This window comes from Sardina pilchardus, chromosome 20 (genome assembly GCF_963854185.1).
Source record: "Sardina pilchardus chromosome 20, fSarPil1.1, whole genome shotgun sequence".
Lineage (NCBI taxonomy): Eukaryota > Metazoa > Chordata > Actinopteri > Clupeiformes > Clupeidae > Sardina > Sardina pilchardus.
Genome location: NC_085013.1, coordinates 22644004 through 22654304, shown reverse-complemented (window position 1 = coordinate 22654304; position 10301 = coordinate 22644004). Strand labels below are relative to the sequence as shown.

At 42.1% G+C, this 10301-nt stretch overlaps 1 pseudogene; it reads right to left on the bottom strand.

Moving 5' to 3' along the window:
• Nucleotides 1–8531: 8531 nt before the first annotated feature.
• LOC134067100 (olfactory receptor 6N1-like) lies at nt 8532–9818 on the bottom strand (annotated as a pseudogene).
• Between the last annotated feature and the right edge of the window lie 483 nt (nt 9819–10301).

Below are 10301 nucleotides of genomic sequence, written 5' to 3'. Positions count from 1 at the left end.
TCTACCCTCAAAGGCCACTTCACGCCGAGTACCGCTGCTTGGTCCAGGCAGCAGACCACAAAACAATGTTAAACAATGAATCATGTAAGAGTATGGATATTTCTTCCAATTCATCTGAGAGGCGTGCTACACTATTTCCTGTAATACATTTTTTTATTTTTTTTGTCCTGGGTTAAGTCTATTTGAGCCTTCTTTGAATTTGAGAGTACCCATTAGGGGTGCACACAACTGACCTTTTCGATTCAAAGGGAAACACCTTCTGCAGTGTTAAAACATGTTAACAATTTTACCATTTTCTTTCCAAATCCAGCATTGCAGACAGGCATGCTGATATATGCAAACGACTTGCCCATTCTTATTTCAGAGACATTTCGGATTCTGAACTTGTGTGTGTGCAGGTGCCTGTGGATGCATGTGCACCTAAGTGTTTTGTGTGTATGCAGATATATTTGTGTGTGTCTGTGGGTGTGTGAGAGAGTGAGAGTGAGAGAGAGAGAGAGAGAGAGACAGAGAGTGTGTGTGTGTGTGTGTGTCTGTGTGTGTGCCTCTGTGTGTGTATGCTGTCTTGTCTGCTCATATACGTGTGCCTGTGTTTATTGATTAGAGGCCTTGTGGTGAAAATGGGAAAAATGAGCTTCATAAAAGTGCATGGTCGGGGCCACCCCACCCCTCCCCTCCCCTCTCCTCTCCTCTCTCTTCTCTCCATTCATGTCCTCCTCACCGCCTCCCCTCTACTCTGCTCACCTCCTTTGCTCCTGCAGACCCAGTGATTGAGGTCATCCAGCAGATTCTTCTTTACTGGCCTAACTAATGTGATTGCATCAGAGCAATACCCTTAAACTACATCGGGGGCCTGATCTGCATGCTAATTGGCTTGACTGTCCTTGCCAGTGACCTTGGAGGGGGTCTGCAATCCCTCAGGGGGGGTGGCGGTAGTGGCAGGGGGTTGGGGGGGACGGGGTGTGAGTGGGGGTGTTGAGGGGGGGGTAGGAAATACGGCGTCCATCCCGAGACGGAATTGCCATGCATAGACACCCTCACGCCGCGTAACCTCTGCTAGCAGCCTATCTCCCTCTCTATGCATCAATGCAAATTATAACAATGGCCAGGGCTTTATTCCGGGGGTAAGCCTGCGCGACCTTCTGTGACAAGGAGCAGAGGAGACAAAGGGCCATTTCTCTCTCACTGCACACGGCCACTGTCAGAACGCGCACGGGGGCTTTCTGCCTCTGCCTAAGAAATGAGATGGGGGGGTGGAGGGTGGGGGGGTCAGGGGATGGGAGTGGGAGGGGGGGGGGGGGTGAAGGGGGGCTGACTGGCTGGGCTTCAGCCGCAGTGAATGCAATTTAAACCCCCCAAATGCAAAATAAAAGCACATGTCCATGACACTATGGAATTCAGACTGTCTCTCTCTCTTTCTTTCTGTTTTTTTTTAGATGTTTTGAGATGTTGAGGAATACCGTTTGAGATTGGGGCTGCCGAACACGACAGAAATTTTTTGCAATCTTTGTTGTGCTCAAAAGAGTGCTGCAAATTACAGCACTGATATGCTTATATGCTTATTTGACTGGCTCCCATTGCCACCAGAAAATATAAAAAAATGAGATGCGTTCAAATGGATCCCAAATGTAATCTCTGCATATGAATGAGAATGCATAAAACATGTTCAGATGACCCTTCCCAGCCCCTCCCCATTCCCAACCCAAGCTCACTGTTTTACGACCTTACGTGGTCAGTATCTCATACACACTTAACAGATTGCTATGTATCTACTCAGCTAATTCAGATGATCACAGTGCATCCTTACAATGTCTTCCTCCATGACCCAAGATGTGCCAGGGGTTACTATGGTGATGCCAGGGTAATGGCAGAAGTCGTTACATGATGAAAAATAATAATAACACAGGTGTAGGCGTGTGGTGGATACATACACACTCTTTTATCCTACTCTGAATAGAGTTATGCAGATTGAGTGTGGGTATCTTTCAGACAACCTGTGTGTTCATGTTAGAGGCTAATCTGAATGCTGAAGAACTGGACATTGCTATTTTGTAAACTAATCAGGTAATAGAATCCCCAACAATGCCTAAAGTGTACACAGTGGAGAAAGAAACAGGAAAATTGTTTTAGCGTATCAGAAAAAGTAAGTTAGCATCATCGTATCAGATCGAAGACAACAGACGGTGTCAGGCCCGTTCTTTACTGAATGCCCGCTGTCACTATACAGTATATATGTTTCTGTTGATATGGGCATTCAAGTACAAACAGACCAGAGACAGTGCCTTCATTTCATGGCATATATGTCGAACAAGACCTGCCACATTTGCGTGCGTCGAACAGGGCTGCTGTGAAGCAGATGCATTCGCTTTGGCAGGCGACATCCCACCTGGAAGCAGACAGACAATCTGCCTGCCTGTCCAACATATGCCAACCACAAAAAAGTGCATCAGAGAAGCATGAAGCACGGAAAAAGAAGCAAAAAAAAAAAAATGGTTATATGCTGAAAATAAGATCGGGATGGCCATTCCGCATAGCGGCAGCTTTCACTGGTGCCGTCAGGTCTTCGCGACAGGGTCTTTATCGGCCACTCACTCACAAGAAACACTTCTGGTGGAGACTACCGGAGGAAGTGATGCGTACTTGTACGAGCACGAGGTCCCATCTGTTTATCAATCTCACTGGAGAAAATGAGCCCATCTCATCAGCTATCATATCTTCACCATTGGCTTCACTGAGCCTTACAACGCTGAGATGATAAAGCCGACGGTTGTTGTCACATTGCCAAGACGTTTTAAGAAGGGATGCGCTGCAGCGTTGGGTTTATGAGTAAACTTTCTCGTTGTGAGATATGTACAGTAAATCCTTAGTAGGAGTGCGCTATATGCTTTCATACAGCCTGATATATAGCTATAGCAATTAGCCTGATACAGCTAATTGTAGGTGCGCTCTATGCTGTTCTATTCAAGTTTATGTAGGCCAGTAGGGAAGAGAAAGGAGTAGCCAAAACCCACCTGTATAACACATTAATACTTTTCAACAAAATGTCGCATAGTGAAACAGTGGGAATGTGTGAGTGATATTTTTATTTTAGTTTTTTTTTTATTATTATTTGTTTATATGAGCAGATCAGTCCTCAAGACATACATTTTCACAGCTGTACTGTCGTTTGTTGTGTGTCTTCATTTTTTTTTTGTTTTCATGAAAACACACACACACACACACACACACACACACACACACACACGTACACAGAGAGACATGTCACTTAAAGAGAGACCCATGGGACAGTATGGTTGTCTCTTTTTGCATCATTAAAGATTAAGGTGCTCACATCAGCCTGGTTTCAGCCCACTGCAGTGGAGGAAAACAACATCTTTTTCCTTCTTTGTTTCTTTCATTTTTCCCCCAGAATTTTAATACAAAAGAAATATGTGAAAACTCTGAGGTACAGAGACATAGGGAAAGTGGGAGCAGAAATATTGAAATCTGATGCATGCCATGATAAAGACACGAGTCCCCTGGGCTCTCATTTTTAGGCTTGGAGTTCTGATGGCGTGGTGGCATATCCTTTTGTTAGAGAATCATATTTATAGGCAGAGCAAATCAAATGGCATCATTTTGTAGCAGGTCTCGGGGCCTGGAAAGCCTTTCACAAAAGAGGTACAGGAATGTGTCCACAGGGGGAGATTGTTTTAACGTTGTTTTTTCTTTCTTATTTGTTTGAGCCGTGAACTTTGTTTTGCTTCTCGACGCTATAGGATGAAGGGAATAGTGACATATATCCTCACCAGTGACACTGCCGTGTCAGTGTAAAAGTGCAGTGTAGCTGGCTAATCAGGATGCCTTCAGAACCAGTGGATAGGTTAAATAACAACATCTAACACACCACATAGCCCACGATACAACATCACCTATTACAGCTGAGCTGGCGCTGAAGAACAGGGGGAAACTTTTTCTCTGCCCTCTAATCTAAGTGTCAAATATGACATGTTAGGACAAGGCCATCACAGTTTTGTCCTTTTTTTATTTTTTGTCTGTATGCTAAGACTTCAGGGTTGCCATGAGAACAAAGCTCAGAACCCCCTGAACTGCTGATGATTCAAAAACTACAACTTCAGTACCAGCCATTTTGATGTTGGTCAACATGTTACTCGTTGTGTTGTTATTGAATAGTCAGCTTTTATTTGTCAAACATCTTTTGACTTTCTCAACAAAATGTACAGTATGTCAACAACAGCAGCAGCAGCAGCAGCAGCAGCAACAGTAGCAGCAATAACAACAAAACACTCATCAGAGTTTGTTGTATGAGGTTGTGGGGGGTGGTAGTAAGATATCTGCTTGGGCTAAGGATGAGAGATGCAGTATGTATACGTTAGGTCTAAGGTCAGCTAATGGTTAGGCCTGGTTAACAATTAGGATAACACTCAGATAACATGTATTTTAAAGACGGAGCCTTGAATATTTGGCAATTACGTAGCCACTAGGCGGTATAATTAGATTAACAGAAAACTTTAATGTTTTTTTCTGTTGTTTTTTTTTGTTTTACATTTTATAATACTCCAAAAGAGTTTGACGATGAGTAACGTCATGAAATACATGAAAGCAATCAACTGTGTAATCATATTAAAATAGAAACATTTTATTTCTATTTAAATAGTGAATGTAGTCTAAAAAAAAAAAAGATCAATGTAGAACAGAATGTCCAAAAATGAAAACAATGCACTGACAAGGCCTTGATTCTTTGTAATCTCTTTGTGTGAGAAGGGGAGAGAGAGGAGGCATTGAGATGCTGTAGCACACACAACCATTTGCTGTTCTGATACCAGTGGCTTTGTGCAGGTACAAATGGAGAGAGCCTCCACCGGGATCCTTTTATGCCGAGCAGCGGGAAGAAAAATGTTAAATTATTCCCGAGCCTCGTTATATGTATATAAAAATGTCCTGAACAAGATGCTTATCTTAATAGATGAAGAAAGAAGCCAAAGAACTATAATTTTAATCACATTTCCAGCTTATTCGCGCGGCGCTGTCGAGGGGCACTGAGGACTTAAATGCATGTTGTTGGGACTGGTGAATAGACTCCACAGGGGGTGTCTCACACTCTAATTATGTCTCACTTACAGGTATTTCTGTTGCCATGGTCTTTATCTTCCCTCGTAAAAAGGGAATCAATTTGTTCGGATGTATATGAGAAGGGGGTGATTGCCTGCGAGGAGAGAAGAAAGGAGGGTCCTCGAGAATATATATATATATATATATAAAAAGAAGGGACGTCTAGGAGGGGAAAAAAGGACAAGTAATGCGGACACTCAGGCAGAAGTGATTCTTAGTATGTGTGTGTTTGTGTGTTGTTTGTATTGTGTCTAGTCTGCTGTGTAGGCATACTGTGAAGACAGCAGGCTGTTGTTACGTGACGGATACATAAACCTATGGGCAGTTACTTTACTCAGACAAAAATCTACCCAAACAAAAAGTCTACTAGTCTGCAAAGCCAGTGCAGTCAGACAAACATACTGACGTAATGACGTGGTTCTTCTGCACTTATTGGTGAGCTTTATCTCATAATGCCACAGTCGCCTGAATGCCACTGAAAATGTGACTCACTGACTGTTATCAGTCTGCCAACTTCGTCAATGTTGGGGTCTCTGATTACTTTTTAAAAAAAAATTTCTGATGTAAAGAGAGCCTGTACACAACACTAAGTAAAGTAAGTGCTTAATGTGGTCACTCACAGTTACACAAACCAAGACTGATTTTGATATTCAAAAATGTAAAAATCTGTCATTAAAATCTGTAATTAACAATGTGTTTTACAATCATAACTAACCACGCATATGAATATATAGAGAAACTACATGCAGATGACTGATAGCAATAATTCTATCATACTCTTCTACTTTTTGAGAGATGACTTCTCTTACAATATTATTTCATTACATTCATTCATTTGGAGTAAAGCGATCATGTAATATTACTCATGATAGGTCCAGCAAATTTAGGCCAGGCTGTCATGGGCTCAACATAAAATTATCACAATTAAGGTCATCTTCATCTAATTTCAGACTGGTCAAGTGCAATAAAATCATGGCATTAGGTCACACAGTTTCCAGATTGGACACATGGAAGCCCTTGTGGATGGCCACAGATACTGGCACAGTTTGGGTGCGGATCCTGCAGCCTATGGCCACGGGTGTATTCAGATTATGAAACAAAGGCATGTATTCAAACACATTTATGGTTTGTTTGTTTGTGTGTTTGTCTGCTTGCTTTTCACTCACACACACACACACACACTGAGGAGGTAGTAAAAAGAAAGAAACAAGAGAAGGACATGACATGGTAGTGAGACTTGAGCTTGCTATTTAAATCAAATAATTTCAAAATATTCTATTAAAATATAAACATCCAAAGAAAGCTCATTCGCCTTGATCGGTCACTGTATCAGAACGGACCTCAGGCTAGAGCCAGAGATAGATAGCTCTAGAGTTAAGTACTGTCTGGACTGCATTGCTTCCAAGACCATTAAACCACTGCAATAAGCACTGAAGATTACTTGTGGCATCATCAATTAGTCCGGGATGTTATCTGTCATTACCGCTCACAACGTCCACTACTGTCCAATAAAAGAGTTCATGTGCCTCAGAGAGGTTTATCTGACCACACAACACTGTCATGTACAATTACTCCCATTACGCCAGGCTGGCCAGCCAACACGTTATTGAATTGAAGGCAGCTGTAATGTGCTCACACTGAACCGGGGCGGCTCACACTATGGCCAGTGGCAGAAAGAAGCCGAGCTCTGGTCAGTGGAACAAAGACAGGCATATGTTTTGTTGTGCTGAGATTTGTTTTGTTTACTGTAATGAATCAGGTGAATCACCTTTTAGAATTATTTCAGCTCCTGTGAGTCATGTCTAACAACTAAACCTACATTACATACCTACTGTACATCATAGGGACACTTCACCGATTAGCATTAAGCTTTGTATCTTTAGAAAACCAGTCATGTTTTTGAATGGTTGCGCATCATTCCCTCAGTTTGCCTTGAGATGGGAGAAATATGGATTTCAATGTTGGACTTCCTGCTTTCAATGATGTAAAAATCATCATTTTACATCATTGAAAGCAGGAAGTCCTATTCATGGGTTTCATTGAAATCCGTATTTCTCCCATCTCAAGGCAAACTGAGGGAATGATGCACGACCATTCAAAAACATGACTGGTTTTCTAAAGATACAAAGCTTAATGCTAATCGGTGAAGTGTCCCTTTAAATGAAAAAAAAAACAAACAAACAAACATGTATCTATATATCTATTTGCTAGATGATCATTTGCTTACTGTATCTTCCTACATTGCAGATCTATTTGTGATACGTAAAATATACCTACTATACTATTTCAAATCAGAATAATGCCAGTTTTATTGTATACTGCTTTATCAGTATACTATGATAGCAATTTTACCATCATTACTATAATTTATGTCCTTTTTACAGCAATGGGTGAATAAATGTACATTTGGCTATGCATATTTTCCTGGCTGACGTTCATGCTCATGATTTCCGAGTTTCAAAGGCATGGGCAGAAATGAGAATAGATGCTTCGTGCCAAAATAGTTAATGTTTACTAAATGAGAGGCCCCCATCAATCTCCGAATCACAGCCCTAAGGAGAGTGTGCACAAGCTAGTAATGAGACACTGCAACATACTGCTCCTTAATGGAAACAACACTCGCTCTGCCCCCTAAGCCCTTTACCTGCAGGAACAAAGGACATTGTGTGCACCAGGGGAGGAACCAAATTTGAGATAATCTGTGCCATTCATATTATGTTTCCTGACACAAATGATCAGATAATTCACATTTGAAGCGAATTAACATCTGTTGTTTGAATAGGGGCTAATGCCTAGCAATTCATCAATTTCACTGGCTGACAACGCGGACCAGAGATCCATGTTCTCACACTGGTGGCGTGTGATGAAGCCTTAGAGTGTTGCTGCTTGAGGAGACACTAAAGGTCTGTTGAGAAGTCCTTGATATGGCATTTACATGTAGAAGAACAACAACAGAATATACCCCTGAAGTTAAGTGGGGTGATGATGGTGGGACATTGTATGTACATCGACTGCCAACTGTTTCTTATCCTTGGGAAGTCTTTAAGTTGAAGTGCATTAAAATGTTATTTGATGTTCTGTAAAGTGAATATGTAAGTTATAAACAGAAGGCACCATAAACATGTAATTTTCTCAACAGGCAGTATGCTACACAGTGATTATGTAAAATACAAATACATATTGTCATGTCTATGTGCATATATGTCTATATAACAAATCCTGGAGAAAAGTGAAGGTTTTACTGTAGATTCAAGAGAGAAATGCAAGGCTATTGCACAGTTAGACAATAGCATATATGAGTTTCCCACAATAACAACAACAACTTCACAAAAGACTAAAGCAGATAAAAGACTTTGATTAAGGATACTGAGTCCATCTTAAATATCACCTTGCAATTTTTGCCTAGAGATTGTCAGGATCTAGGGATCGTTTTCCTGCGAGAGCTCGGCGAGCACACATCTACTGAGGGCTCTGGTTAGAGCCTCCCAAAGCTCCTTGTTCCTCAAGCTGTAAACGATGGGGTTGAGAGACGGTGTGAGAACAGAGTACACCACCGCCACAATCATACGTGCGTCGGGGGAGAATGTGGCCACGCGGTAGGACACGTACACACACGTGCCCGACACGTACGCGATGGAGACCATGGTCAGGTGAGAGGTGCAGGTGGTGAACGCCTTCATCCTCTCCGCCCGCCTCATACGGTCCACCATTATGCCAAAGCTGATGTACGAGTTTCTTGGGGTGCCTCTCATGTAAAGTTTATACGTCCTCCCTCGCTCCTCGGGCCTCGATCCTCACTGATCTACATAAAGAAAGATAGACGAAGGGATAGACTATTGTTGTTGCTGCCCCATCATTCTTTATGTAGATCAGTGAGGATCGAGGCCCGAGGAGCGAGGGAGGACGTATAAACTTTACATGAGGCACCTATGGTGTTTTAGGCCCCCAACGTTGTCAACGCTGCCTGGAAGGCGCTAGGGTTAGGCATGGGTTAAGGTCAGAGTTGAGGTTAGGATAAGGCTTAGGATTAGGTGCCTTGAAGTCGACGGTGACAGCGCTGCCATGAAGACGGCATTGGGGGCCCAAAACACCATCGAGCGATGTACGAGGCCAGGATTAGAGAAAACGTTCCGAGTAGAATGACCATAGCCATGAAGAGGGATACGATGTGTTTAACGATGGTGTTGCCACATGCTAGCCTTACCACATAAGAGTGGTCACAGAGAACATGCTTCACCCTGTTGGGCCCACAGAAGTTTAAACGGAGAGTGTAAGAAAGCGCTGGCAAGACACATGCACAACCAAAGCAGCATGCCGCAAACACCAGCAGAATACACAAGCATTTGGTCATGATGGTGGGGTAGCGGAGAGGATTGCAGATGGCTACATAGCCATGACTGTCAAGGTGTCCCGGCAGGAGGAACCCATGGAGAGAAAAAAATACATCTGCAACATGCAACCAGTTTTTGGAGATAGTGTGTTCCTCCTTCAGTAAAACAGATGCATATTGGGTTTGTATACTGTGACATACAGCATGTTCTATGGAGAAAGAAATATAGGAGATTGAAGCTTAAGAGTCTGTCCTCCTCACCAGATATATAATCGTGCCACGAACCACAACATAAACAGTTAGAAAAAATATATGACTCAGAAAATGCTGTCTTAGATACAGTCTGGGTGACTTTGGAAAATTCTTCTTACATCATTTCAGAAAGTTGTTTAACAATTAGAAATCTTGCCTTATGACTGCAGAAGTTACAGCCTCAAGCCCATAAGGAATAGATCTTGTTGAAACCTTCCAGTGATACAATTTCATAATTGCTTCCACGATTTGCACATCTCTAGTGTATTGCCAGTGATAATTTCACCAAACAAAGTTAGGCCTAGGCTATGTGTCCAGCACTAGACTACTCAAATAGTATTCAACTATTATTGGCTGTTAGAACTAAAATGTTTCCAACACATAACTGGTGATGTGAATGGTGTTGTCAGTGAAAAAAATGTAGTTAAATATATTTTGGTTGAAAAAGCACTATTACATGGTAAGTAAAGAAAGGCTACACTACTGTATAGGTTTAGGTATTTTGGGGGACTGCATCTCCTTCTAGAGTCGCGATATATTTATGTTTTACTCTACTGTTGTAAATAGCAAACCTCGTGTGACTTATCCACCCTATAGCCTACACAAT